The sequence below is a fragment of the Lissotriton vulgaris genome, chromosome 3_1 (genome assembly GCF_964263255.1).
Source record: "Lissotriton vulgaris chromosome 3_1, aLisVul1.2, whole genome shotgun sequence".
Classification (NCBI taxonomy): Eukaryota; Metazoa; Chordata; class Amphibia; order Caudata; family Salamandridae; genus Lissotriton; species Lissotriton vulgaris.
Window position 1 is genome coordinate 1,571,308,476 of NC_141689.1, and position 15,046 is coordinate 1,571,323,521.

The window sequence follows — 15,046 nt, forward strand, 5'->3', positions numbered from 1 at the left end:
GACAGAGGGAGGGAGGAAGGTGACAGACAGAGGGAGAGAGGAGGGAGGGCGACACATGGAGGAGGGCGACAGAGTGAGGAGGGCGACGGAGTAAGGAGGGAGACAGAGAGGGAGAAGGAAGGAGAGAGAGGGAGAGGGAAGGAGAGAGAAGGAGACAGAGAGAGGGGGGGAGACAGAGAGAGAGGGAGAGGGAGACAGAGAGGGAGAGAGGGAGACAGAGAGAGAGAGAGGGGGAGTAAGACAGTCAGAGTGAGTGAGACAGAGGGAGTCAGGGAGAGAGAGTGAGTGAGAGGGAGTGAGACAGTATGAGTGAGACAGAGGGAGAAATAGGGAGAAATGGAGGGAGAGAGGGAGGGAGAGATGGAGAGAGAGGTTGAGAGAGAGGGAGCGAGAGGAGATAGAGGGAGAGAGAGGGAGAGAGAGAGAGAGAGAGAGATATGTGTGTATGCCGGGTCTGGTGGCTCAGTGGACGAAGGCGTCCGCTGCAGGGACCTGTGTTCAACCTCAGGGTCACAGTTTTTGTTTGTTGCTCTAGCCCCGTCCCCTCCCCCACTGATCCCGCCCCCGCCTGTGCGGCCCTCAGACACAAACCACACTGTAAATTTGGCCCTGAGAGAAAGTTTGTGAGTACCCATGCTGTAAAGTCTGCGAGTGATCTCAGATGTTGACACGCAAATCATTGACGCCGAAGAACAGGTCTGGACGTCGCTGCAATCTACTGGTCACCAGGTGCTGCAGACAGGAAGTGACAGGTCTGTGCAACAAGCTGTAATTCATGGAGCCAGTCATACTGAGAGGTGTAGGAGGAGCAGGTGGCCCAGCCACAACTACAAGCCCCCTCATCTGCAGCAGGTCATACAAGCGATGCGGAATGTGCTGCATGCAATGATGCACAATTGCACTCAGAGATAGGATCCCAACACTTCTGCTGAACGCTCTCCCAGCGATGTGGGCTCCACTGCGATGTGGTCATTCGGTGCAGAGTCCATGCAGCAACCCGGATGTGACTCCTCAGAGTTCCAGTCTACCAAGGTCAGCACTTAGAGGGGAACAGGTCCTGTTGTAACCCATAGGGAACGGAGCAGCTGTTCAGGTGAGCGATGCATGTCAGGGGTGGTGGTGGTGGTGGTGGTCTCCTTGGTGCTCCGAGCTGCAATGGCAGGAGATCCATGACGTCGTTGATCTTGACAAGGAAGAATTGTGGGAGTTCTTTGAGGCCCAAGTGGCACTCTTGCAACGCTGTAACGTCACTTATTTGACGTCCCGATGGTGGAATTTGCCACATCATGTTTACAAGGCCACATAAAGCCACTTTACGTGGCTTTTCATTTTTTTTAAAAAAACATACTTTTATTGTTTTTTTGCACAACAATCATGCATCTTGCAATTACCCCCCAAACCCCCCCCCCAAAAAAAACCTCCCTAACCCACCCTTCTTGGGCCGAGAAGCATTGTAGGAATCAAACAGTCTTTCATTATTGATTTTCTAATAACCTGGTCGAATCAACATGTCCATAGATAAATAAAATCACTGCCAATAGCCCCAGTCATTAATTACATTGAGTTCCTACCATTCCTCCCCCCTCCCAACCCCAACCCCCTACCGCACTGCCCCTCCCCCACTTCCCCCTTCCCTGTTCCCCTAGCGTCGGTGTGCTCTAACCGTCAACAGATATATGATAAATGGAGTGTGCGGCCTCTACTCAGGATTCGCCCCTTTCCGGCATGTCGGTACCTTCCTGCAGTTCATGGTGTTGTCCCTGTTCTGCCTGTGACTGCTGCTCCACCAGTGAGCGAACCAGTTCCCCCCACGCACGTGCTCTGTCCAATGCCTTCTCGTTGTTCATGCGCCAGGCCAAGCCTGACTGCCTCCTCTGTGTTTGCCCATTTTAACAACTCAGCCCTCCATCTTCTACTGGTGGGACCTTCACTAGACTTCCAGCGCAGCGTGATTTCTCTGTACACTAGCACCAGGCCCATGTCTACAAATGTACTCGTTACCTTTGTTTTGGGAGTATGTGGGAACCAGTGTAGTACACACGTGGCATTACGTGGCTTTTCATGGCCTGTAAATTATTGCCCCTTTCACACATTAAACAGAGTTCAGTGGGTGGTGATATGGGCATTCCCACACCAAAGCAATGGAATCTGAAGCATTCCCAGGTTTACAATAAACCATAAACTTTTGGCATGCATCAGAATCTAACACCACCCCAAGGGTGGCGTTTGGGAGACGCTACGAGGTTAAATGTTATAATTTCTCATCTTTTTTCACTTTTTATATGTGTGCATCATTCTGCAGCACACAGAGAAAAAGGAAATTCCCTGGATTGATAGGTTTTGTGCAGGTAGGTGTCCCTTTCTGCATAACATCAATCAACTCTAACACCACCCCAAGGGTGGCGTTTGGGAGGCGCTACGAGGATAGATTTTTATCATTTCCCATCTTTTTTCACTTTTTCTATGTGTGCATCATTCTGCCTCACACAGGGAAAGAGGAAATACCCTGAAGATCAACTCTTCAAAACTGTCACCCTTGCACCATGGCGCAAGGGTGCCTGATTTGGCGCATGGCTGCCATTGTGCACCAACATAGGGGAAAAAGACAGGGGGGCTTATTCATGAGGACCTTGCGACAGTTTCACTTTGCAGGCATGTCATTTTCTTGACGTATTTGCTGCGTGAATTTTGCACCACGTTGCACTGTATTTAAAAAGTGGCGCATCTAGGCATATGGGTGACCTTGTAAAGTCCTGTGTCAGATTATACCTGCATCAGTTATGATGTATGTAGCTTGTGCATTCCCACGCAACAAAGCCTCGTAGGAGTGGGGCAGTGAAATCTATCACATTTCAATGCAACAATTCTGGGACGCCATTGCGTGAAAACCCTCATGGCAGGCGTAAGGGTGACGCAGTGCCAAAGGGATAGGCTTGCCCCATGCATTGCTGGAGTTACGTGATGCTTGCAACTCAGCTGCAGCAATTTGTGACTTTAGTGCCAACAGATACGCCAGGATTCCAGACAAATCCGTCATTGATTGCGACATGGAAAGCCGTACAGTAAATGCGGCGTGTCCATGGTGTTGCAAGGAGGGTGCAGTGAAAAGTGTCCATTTGCTAATTTATCGCAGTGATACGACACAATTCATGAATCGGGCCCAGCAATGCACCCTATCTTATTAATAGTAACTGCAACAAATGATGGATGGAATGCTGAATGTTGAATGATTCAAACATTCTCCCCCAATCAAGAAATCTGGGTTAAATCCATCGTTCTTTTGCCTACTACGCCAGCCCAGTTTGGACCCAGCCATATGCAAATCAGTCTTGACCCTGTACCTCATGGGAACAGTCCAGACCGAACTGCCAAGGCAGGTCCTCCATGCACCGGAAACAAGCATCCTGGGACCGGTTTTGGGGTATGTCCCCCTTCATCAGCCCGGCTAGCTTGAATCCAGTGGCACAGTGAGCAAGGGACCCACGTCTGGGCATACCCATCCCACTTAGGGCAAGAATTATTCAAATATTCTCCCCCAGTCAAGAGATCTGGGTTAAATCCATTTTCCCCACTACGCCACCCCAGTTTGGACCCATATGCAAATTAGTCTTGACCCTGTGACATTGTTCTGCATTCTGTCCATCAATTGTTCTTTTGGCATATATCTTTTTAATAGGGCTCATTCCTGACCTTTTCGTTTTGGCGCAGGGCAGCACAGCAATATTCCTTGCAGAACTGTCCAGCACCCAAACATTTTATATGTGACCCAAAGTGTTTGCATCAATTTTAAGACCAGCAATTTTGTGGCCTTAAAAAACTGCCTCTAATTGGACTTAACAGCAGTTTTTTGGGTTTTGTGACATACAGGGGCATCCTTGTAAATATTGCATTGTGTGTTTTGCTTGAGTTTTTCCGCGGGAAAGCCTACCTTGCATCCCATTTTCGATAATTCACGCTAACAGAAGTGCCAATGTGAAAAATTCATGTTTAAGCTAGAAAATTGTGTCTAACTGGAGTTAGTGCCAACTTGGACGAAAGTAACAAGGACCCCCTGTTTATGTAACAGAATATGTTATACAGGGAAATTAGACAGTATGAAAAAAGGCATCAAAATTGACGTTAGTGCCAACTTGTAAATACGGTGGAAAAAAAGCCCTGTAGCATCAAAAAAATTGATGCTATGGCGGCGTTAAGTTCTTGTAAATATGCCCCCAATTTATTAAGCATATGCAGTGTGGTTCAGTTTGTCATATTCTGACCTCAAACGATTTTGAAATTCATCTCCTAAATCTTTAATCCCACTATGATTGATGTCTTGGAATTTCAGGTGTATAATTTGAAAGGTCTTCTTTTTCAGTTTTTGCATGCTCTTATTGTTTGGGAGTGTTCCTGTAGCTTGTATGATAGATGGTACTTTGAAACATTAACAATGAGCTATTTGCACCTGATGTGATTTATGCGCCACCTATTTCTTTTTTCAGTAACTTGGCGGTTCTATCTCAAGCGCTGCTTATTGTTTGTGCATAAGGTAAGGTAAATCGATTTAACCTACTTTCAGTAAGGAGCTGACTTAGCACTGCAAATACAGTCATCAATAGCCGTGAACTTTAAGGACCGGAGTCACAAAAAGTATTCAGAAATCTGACCCACAGGTTTACTCCTGTGTTTGTAGAAAATTCATGACTACCTTGGAATTCACAAAGGACCTGATTCACAAATACTGGTCTATTAGGAAGTGTGACTTATTCTACAGAATGTTGGGAGTAAGTCAAGAGTACTCCTAGCTTATTGTGGAATTCAGAAGTACTACAAGCGTAAGCAACAAAAATCTTTGTGAATTGGCCTAAATAAAGATTTCATAGCTCTACACTGGAATCTGTGACAGGTGCAGATTCGCAGGTGCAGTTTTGGAATTCATTTCTGAATTCCTGTTCATTCACATTTATCCATGTGTAAATATATATGCTCTATATTTATACATGTGAAAATTAAATTCAAGCATACTATTTGATTTTAAAACACATTTTTCTCCACTTCTACATAGAGAAATCCTTTCCTTTGCACCAAAACTGATTTTGGTGGTGCTACCTGCACTTTCACACTCCAAGTATCGAGCCCTTGACAGAAGTAAATTTAAGAGAATATTTAGAGCAGGACTTTAAAAGTAAAAGATTGTGGATGCTCACAAACTTAGGAGCTTTCATTTGCTCACCTACTTTTGACTGGGTTGCGACTGAGATACACTCTTCCCAGTCCCTATTAGAAGGACTACTGCTACCATATGTTACACCATTCTGACATAATATTACATCTGAATAAATTGAAATGCTAGTGTAAATTGACAATTTGTGAAACATAAAACGTTCATTAAGCTCCTAAATACAATTATTTATGTGTCCAAGTTACACTTGGAGGTACAAACAGATTTGTAAATCAGGTGTGAACTGCCAGTATCATTATGGCTGCACACTTATCCAAACGAGGTCAAAGTACATGGCCAGAAATTAACGCAAAGTTCATGCTTCCTGAGTAAATTCTGGTGCATAAGAGATCTAATTCTGAAAAAAGAATACTCCTAAAACTGGACGTTCACTATGTTGCCACCACTCTGCTCAGTTTCCCTCTGAAGCGTTGTAAAGTCATCGAGGCCTGGGTTAGCCCAGGTGCATTGATTGTATTACTTCGAGGCGTTACTACCGATAGCGTGGAAATGGATAAACAGTTCCACCCTTAACTTACTGCAGAAATCTCCAACTTCGCACCAACTCTGTCTCTTGGTCGACAGATCTTTGCCACTGTGTTAGAATGGAGCACATATAAAAATGTATCAACTTACAGCATTATAGAGTTCAATCCATGATAAGAGGTTTGGTAAAGTTTTAAAAGTATAATTTCTAATTTAGAGTTACAGAAATATCAAGAAAAATTTGGTTAGAGGCAGCATAGAAAAAAACAGCATATTCCATAAAGTAGTTAGTCCCTAGCTTATTCTAAAAGGACCTAACCTAACTTAGCATGAAGCCCATAAAGAGTTCCTTTTGGAAAAGAGCAAGGATTCAGAGCATCAAGCTAATAGTTACATAAGTGCAAACCCCTCATTAAGATCAGTTCTGGAAACTCAGCCAAGTTCCCAAGCACCGTCAAACCAAGTTAAAAGGAAGATAATCACAGTAGTACTTATGCTTTAGCATGAAGAAGAAAGTCTCCTCATGAAAGGTAAGGAAAACAAAGAAAAATCACTGTTAGCAGTAGCTCACAGTAATTTTAGAAGCACACAAAGTGCTAAGGGGCATGGCATAGAATGCATTAACTCTCTAGCTCGGAACACATATTATAAAGAAAGGCACAAACATATGTTGCAAAAACAGGTGCTTAAGATTTCGAGCCAATGAACAAAGATCTTCTGAAGGTTTGTTGTTTCTTTTCTCGGTTCCCATGGAAAGCGTGCAAGCAGACATAAAATTATCTAGAGACTGCTAACATTTTACATATTCAAAACATTTGAAGTAGGTTCTCTTGAAAACCTCCAGTAAACTTACTCTGTTAGTTATGCAATGTCCCATTGTTTAATGGACTTGTCTAATAAATGAAACATTTTCTTTTGGCAATGTTCTGGTTAGATCATGAGAAACGTGTTCTTCAAAAAGCCTTAATTCTACTAAATATTGTATTTATTACAACACATAGCAGGTGACTTGATCTAATACGATGAAATGATATGGTGGCAGGAAGGAAAGAAATACATTTTCTTGAAACTGAACATTTTCTGATAATGACATGTTCTACGGGTAAATATTAGAATACATCAGCAGTTTTAAAAGGCATTGTTTTAATAAATGGAATGAGGAGGGAGAAAATAATGAAAGAAAAAAAGAGGCCTCGTCGTGCAAGGGCGATGCAAATAGGAGCTTTCTGCCAAATATTAAGCTGCACATTTGTTTTTACACATTTAAGAAATGCACATTTTCCTACGGTTTGTTTTTGTTACACCTTCTCTACATTATTGCCAAGCTAAATTTTAACACCTGCACAAGGTTAGTACCATCTAAAATATTCAGCTTTAGCACTATTCAATGCTTCTGCATCAAAATCACTACTGCAGAGAATGCCACTATATGGAGATGGGTAAATACAATAACATTTAATTCGATTTTGTGGTACTTAAATTTATTTAAGACATATGGGATAAGTGTTGTCAAAACTAGGCAAATGCCAATAAGTGGTAATACAATTGTCTCTGTAATTAAATAAATGTCACAGTCAGGTATTCTGGCTCCTGTAGGCCTAGGTCCAACACAATCCTGTCCATGGGATCATAAAGAGGTGAAGCCAGCTTCTACAGAGCCCACCTTCCGTATGATTTATTTATGTTTTATTTATTTATTTATTACATTTGTAGAGCGCTCTGTTACCCGGAGGTGCCCTGGTGCCTGCATAATTGAACTAGTGTGAGTGGGTAGCAAGGGATTAATGGGAAAAGAGCCAGGTCTTGAGCTCTCTCCTAAAGGCCATCAGGTCCTGGGTTTGTCTAAGGAAGAGTGGCAGTTTGTTCCAGGCTTCTGCCGCCCTGAGGGAGAAGCTCCTGCCTCCCCAGCGTGCTCTTTTAACTCTGGGGACCGTGACCAGTGCCAGTTCCCCCGATCTCAGGGTTCTTGCTGGTTTATGCCAACGGAAGAGCAGTTTCATGTATCTGGGACCCATGTCATGTAGGGCCTTGAAGACCATGCATAGTGCTTTAAATGCAATTCTCTTGCGAATTGGCAGCCAGTGGAGGTTCACCAAGTCCTGAGCTACCGATGCAAATTTGGGAGTATCGGTGATCAGGCGGGCAGCTGCATTTTGCAGTAGTTGGAGTTTATTAAGAACACTCTGCTGGGCATTTAACATCAAGCTGTTACAATAGTCCAAGCGTGAAAGGACTAGACCAGTAACAACAGTTTTCCTGTGCTCCTTCTCCAAATACGGGAGAATTTTCCTGATGGTTTTGAGGGTATAGTGCATGGAGGAAGATAGTGCATTAATCTGGGGTTTGAAGGACAGCGATTTGTCCACCAGTATGCCCAGGTTTTTAACTTTATCCACCGGAGAGGGGAGAGGTCCCATTTCCTCTGGCCACCATCTCGGGGACCAGAAATTGTCCCTGGCTCCAAAGAGCAGTACTTCTGTCTTCGTGGAATTAAGTTGTAGACAGTTTTGTGCCATCCAGCAGGCCACCTCATGCATGCAACCTTTGAATCTGTCTGCTGTATTGTCAATGTTGGCGGGTAATAGTGACACCACTATCTGAGTGTCATCCGCATATGCCGTAAGGTGAAATGGAGTGTTACTGACTGATCCGCTGATTAACAACATATAAAAGGTGCATACTACCCATCCTCATCTCTTAACAAAGACCACTAGTTCGAGATAGCAATACATGGCCCTACCTCAATAGCTGCTACATTGTTAATGTATGTTTATGCCTTGCATCACTTTGGAAGACCATCACGTCATGTTACCAAACATTTGTATAGCTCTCTAATCTGTTTTCATTCATATTGCCTCATATTACTATGGTAAAATTAGTGTATGAAATAAAAAAGCAGGGAATATACCATAGCATTATTATGTGACCCCAGGTCACTCCCCACACCGCGCGACTCGCCTGAGGGCCCGGGTGCTGCTGGTGTTCCCCTGGTACTGCCCACCTTCTTTGCAGTGTTTTGCACCTGTAGCTGTTATCGTTTACTGTATTTGTTATTTGTTATTGTCTACAGTATTCACTGTATTTTTTGAGGCGCTCCTTTTCGCCCCTGCCCTCTGTGCTCCCCCGCTCCCCGCTTCCCGCCGCTGCTCCCCAGCGGCACGCCACCTTCTTCCTTTCTGTAACCCCTGCCCATTGGCCGCCCCGTTCCCGCCTCCCAGCTGCCTCTCCCTCCCACTTCGCCTCTTATGGAGGCTGTGGAGCGGGCGCGCCGCTGGCGCGCCAAAGGCAAGCCCGTCTGCGCCCGTCCGTGCCTGGACCGCGCCCAATGCCAGAACAGATGGACCCTGCAACCCCCGCAATGCCAGACTGCACTACGACTCCAGCACCCTCCACGCACTCAACACCGAACGAGACCACCCCTGCTACCGGGCTACCCCGAAGCGCACCCAAGGGCCCTTCGCCTGCCAGAACTGCAGATTCACCAGCATCCAGCTCACCGAACCACCAACTAGAGAACCCAACCACCTCCACTGCATCCTCCTCAACACTTGCTCCGCTCTCAAGCACGCCATCGAACTCTGGGACCTCCTAGACTCTACTGCCCCCGACGTCGCCTTCCTGACGGAGACCTGGATGAATCTCGACCAACACCGACAACACCCTCACCTCCTCCGAGCACATGCACTTCAAGATCCACACCGACCCCAACACCACCCTCAGAGGAACACTCGTCTACAGACCTCCCGGACCACGACCACAGTTTAGCGACACCATCGCCGACCTCGTCAGCACCCATGCCCTCGCCTCCACGGACTACATCCTCCTCGGGGACCTGAACTTTCACCTCGAGAACAACAACGACGCCAACTCCACCGCCCTGATCGACAACCTCGACAACCTCGGACACAAACAGCTCGTGACGACACCCACCCACGCCGCTGGACACACGCTGGACCCCATCTTCTCCACCAGCCCCCACGTCTCCTTCAACCACACCACCGAACCCCACTGGACCGACCACAGATGCGTCCACTTCACCTTCAGGAAACCCACCACACACCACCGCACCCAACAGCTGCCATGCCGCTGCTGGGGCAAGGTCACCAAATACCAACTGACAACCACCCTCGCCCTGAGACCACCCGCCGACCCCACCGACCCAGACACCGCCGCGACCAACCTCAAGCAGTGGATCAATGACTGCGCCGACACCCTCGCCCCTCTCAAGACCTCCACAACCAACCACACCAACAAGAAAGCCGCCTGGTTCACCGAAGACCTCCGGACATCCAAGCGCACCTGTTGGAAGCTGGAGAAATAATGGTTCCACGATCGAACACCTGACAGCCACATTGCCCACAAGAGCACCACCCGCAGACACCACCAACTCATCAGGACCGCCAAGAGGACTGCCAAGAGGACCGCTTAGACAACAACGCACACAACACCAAAGAGCTCTTCAGCATCGTGAAAGAACTCTCCAACCCCAGTTCTAACACCAACGACATCCCACCATCACAAGACCTGTGAGACTCCCTGGCCACCTTCTTTCACCGCAAGATCACCGACATCCACGACAGCTTCAACTCCGACAACCCTGCACCCACCACCGAGTCCACCACCCCTGCGAACATCACCCGCACCAGCAACCTGACCGCCTGGTCCAACGTCAGCGACGAAGACACCATCAAAACCATGAACTCCATCCACTCCGGATCCCCATCTGACCCCTTCCTTCACCACGTCTGCCACAAAGCCAACACAACCATCGCCCCCCACCTCCGAAAAACAATCAACAGCTCCTTCAAGACAGCAACCTTCCCAGAAAGCTGGAAGCACGCCGAGATCAACGTAAGCATGGGCGAATTTTGCAAATCTGGCGTTCGCGAATTTTGCGAATTTGCGAACTCGCAATCCGCAAAATCCGCGAATTCTCGCGAATTTGCGGATTTTTTTTTTGTGTTCGCAAGGATTTCTGCCAGTTCGCAAGGATTTCTGACAGTTGGCGAGGGTTTTGTAACAGTTCGCAATTGCGAACTTACATGTCGGCTCGCAACGGTCACGATTATGTTGTTTCTACGTCTGGTTCATCATCACAGGTTCCCAGCACCCTCTGTTTCACCCCTGCCACCCTCTGTTTCACCCATGCCACCCTCTGGTACATCAATGCCAACCTCTGGTTCATCATCACTGTAGATTATGGGGGGAAAAAGCAAGCACACCTGCCTGCTTCAACTGACATGAATTAATTTGGGGTTGATTTATTAATGTGTCACTGTTTTAAAATTCCAGTCTGGCACCTGCTTCCTTATCTGTAATTTGCTTTCTGTTGCAGTGCAATTTTTTTTCCAGGATCTTTGTGGCCTACTTGTAGCTATTCTATGAGCCTGCTGTGAGGGTCAGAGCAGGGTCATACAATTGTTGCAACTAGCAACTGAACTCTGGAGGGGCCCTTGTCAGGAAGCACTACAGGGAATGGTTACTAATGACGAGTTTGAACTTTTGAACCTGCTGAATGCTTCTTTTGTTTTCGCAAGGAATTCTGCCAGTTCGCAAGGATTTCTGCCAGTTCGCGAGGGTTTTGTACCAGTTCGCAATTGCGAACTTACATGTCGGCTCGCAACGGTCACAATTATGTTGTTTCTACGTCTGGTTCATCATCACAGGTTCCCAGAACCCTCTGTTTCACCCCTGCCACCCTCTGTTTCACCCATACCACCCTCTGGTACATCAATGCCACCCTCTGGTTCATCATCACTGTAGTTTATGGGGGGAAAAGCAAGCACACCTGCCTGCTTCAACTGACATGAATTAATTTGGGGTTGATTTATTAATGTGTCACTGTTTTAAAATTCCAGTCTGGCACCTGCTTCCTTATCTGTAATTTGCTTTCTGTTGCAGTGCAATTTTTTTCCAGGACCTTTGTGGCCTACTTGTAGCTATTCTATGAGCCTGCTGTGAGGGTCAGAGCAGGGCCATACAATTGTTGCAACTAGCAACTGAACTCTGGAGGGGCTCTTGTCAGGAAGCACTACAGGGAATGGTTACTAATGATGAGTTTGAACTTTTGAACCTGCTGAATGCTTTTTTTGTGTTCGCAAGGATTTCTGCCAGTTCGCAAGGATTTATGCCAGTTCGCGAGGGATTTGTACCAGTTCGCAATTGTGAACTTACACCGCACGCAGCAAAATTGTATCACCAAGAAAAAAAAAATACGCTGCGTGCGAATTTGCGGATTTTGCGGGAAATTCGCGAATCTCGCGGATTGCGAATTTACCGAAAATCCGCAAAATCCGCGAGCGTAACGGATTTTCCGCCCATGCTTAGATCAACGGCCTTCTGAGAAAACTCAAGGCGGACCCCAAGGACCTCAAAACATCCGGCTCATATCCCTGCTCCCGTTCCCGGCAAAAGTGACGGAGAAGATTGTCAACAAACAGCTAACCTGCTACCTCTAAGACAACAACATCCTGGACCCCTCCCAATCCAGTTTTCGCAGCAATCACAGCACCGAGACCGCCCTCATCACCGCCACTGACGACATCAGGATCCTGATGGACAAAGGAGAAACAGCCGCCCTCATCCTCCTGGACCTATCAGCAGCCTTTGACACAGTCTGCCACCGCACCCTATCTGCACGCCTCCATGACACCGGAATTCAAGAGAAGGCCCTAGCCTGGACCACATCCTTCCTCTCCGGCAGAACCCAGAGCGTCCGCCTCCCACCCTTCCACTCGAAATCCACCGAGATCATCTGCGGCGTCCCACAGGGATCCTCCCTCAGCCCGACGCTGTTCAATATCTACATGGCACCGCTCGCCCACGTCCCACGACAACATAACCTCAACATCATCTCCTACGCAGACGACACCCAGCTGATCATATCCCTCACCGAAGACTCCCACACCGCCAAAGCCAACCTCCACAGAGGAATGAAGGCCGTAGCCGACTGGATGAAGGACAGCAGACTGAAGCTGAACTCAGAAAAGACGGAGGTCCTCATTCTCGGACCCACCCCATCAGCCTGGGATGACTCCTGGTTGCCCACATCGCTAGGCACACCCCGGAACCCACAGACCACGCATGCAACCTGGGGGTCATCCTCGACTCCACCCTCTCCATGACCAGGCAAGTCAACGCCGTCTCCACGTCCTGCTTCAGCACCCTCCGCATGCTCCGCAGGATCTCCAAATGGATCCCTCCTGACACGAGAAAGACCGTCACCCAGGCCCTCATCACCAGCAGACTCGACTACGGGAACGCCCTCTACTGAGGAACAACAACCAAGCTCCTGAGACAACTACAACGAATCCAGAAAGCCTCGGCACGACTGATCCTCAACGTACCCCGACGCAACCATATCACACCCCACCTGAGAGGCCTGCACTGGCTCCCCATCGACAAGAGGATCACCTTCACACTCTTCATCCACGCACACAAAGCCCTACTGAACACCGGACCTACATACCTCAACAACTGACTCAGCATCCACACCCCCACCCAAAACCTCCACTCAGCCAACCTCGCCCTCGCCACAGTTCCTCGCATCCGGAAAGCCACCTTCTGTGGCAGATCCTTCTCCTACCTCGCCGCCAAGACCTGGAAAGCTCTCCCCACCAGCCTACGACAGACTCGGACCTGCTGGCCTTCAGAAGACTCCTGAAGACCTGGCTCTTTGATCAGTAGGGGCCCCCTTCCCCCCAACGCCTTGAGACCCTAACGGGTATGTAGCGCGCTTTATAAATGCAGTGATTGATTTTTGTGACAATAAACTAAGTAACATCTTAGAAACATGAGAATGATTTAAACTATGGCAGTATATAAATGGAATAGATTGACAGAGATCCTGCTGCACACTCCAGTCTGTCTGTAGAGTGCTTAATTATAACAGTTTCATAGCAAGGAAAGGAAATAATGCATTAATGGGGTGGATGCGTGAGTACAGTGTTTTGGAAGTGGAAAATTTGGGAGAGGAGAAAAGCGACTAAAGCTCACAACACATTTTTTGTTCCATATATCCACAAAAACTATCACCTTACGTCCACCTGCTATTGGTTAGCAGTATTTGTGTGAACAACAGAGGTAAAGCCATTGCTCCAAGCACTGCAGGTTGCAGAGAAGAACTGGACTACACAGACTAGGACACAGATTTCAGACTCAAGCCTACCGGCCAGCTGGTTCATCATTTCAGCATCTATACCCCAACAGAGGCCTTATCATGACCAGTCTGTAATAGGCATAGTTAGACAGCCCACCAAACACACAGCCTCATCACAGAAACAGAGAGACTCCGGTCTCAACAGTCTGACACAAAGCATTGTAGTTAGACAGGTGAGAGTGTACAGGGAAGTAACTATCATCTCCCTCTTCTGATGAATCTTTTTAGTTGACTGAGAGGTCCAGGAAGTCAGCAATGATAAATAAATTCAACTTTCATGTAGCTCATTTGGAGACACAAAGGGGACCATGAATCAGTAGGTGAAATTAAGTGGGTTTTATTACAAATTAATAACAATACAATATACAAGCAGATTAAACCATATCATAAAGATACACAATTACGACTGGCAAGCTGAAATGTCAAAATAGATTCAGGCACGCTAACATAAGACATGTAATAAACGCATCACAGCAATAGGTGCTGAGACATAGAAATTGGTGTTCCTTAAAGAAACTCAGATCCTCCTTCCTAAACATGAATAGATTCTAAAGTCATCTAACATAAGATCTGAATCGAAACTACAAATGGTTGTAAGAAAAGGTCATTGGAAAATTCAGAAATGCAGGAAGGTGTCAGCATAGTGAAGACTCCAGTAGAAGCCTTCTAATTTGGGAGTAGGTGTTTAGAATAAAGTTACACACTTGCAAGCATAAGAGGAAGAAGAGAGGTCTATACCTTTCAAAGTCAAAAGGGATCTGCTCTAACATCTAACAGTGTGTACGCTAATTAAAACAAACAGAGACTCAAGCAGCAACCATATCTCTTTGCCCCGTCACTGGAGGCCAATTTTTCTTCTCCTCATGGTATGCATCTTGAAACATTGCAAGACTTTCTCATCCTTCAGAACTTGGAAAGATACAGTAACCTTGAACATCCCTTCGTTCCTGATACACGATGAATAGGAGACTTCTTCTGCTCATTAGATGTTCATTTTCTTGCCAATATTTCTCTTTTCAGGCCTTAATATCAAGAAACTAATACAGACAGCAATACTCCTTTTCTCTAGCTAAACCTTGAGAATACACCTGAAAAAGAAAGTACACGCAAGCCACACAAAATGCATTTCAAATTTAAGGCCTTTCATCAAGTTAATTTTATTCAAGCATTTCAACGGGCATTTCGAGTATCTGGTTATACGT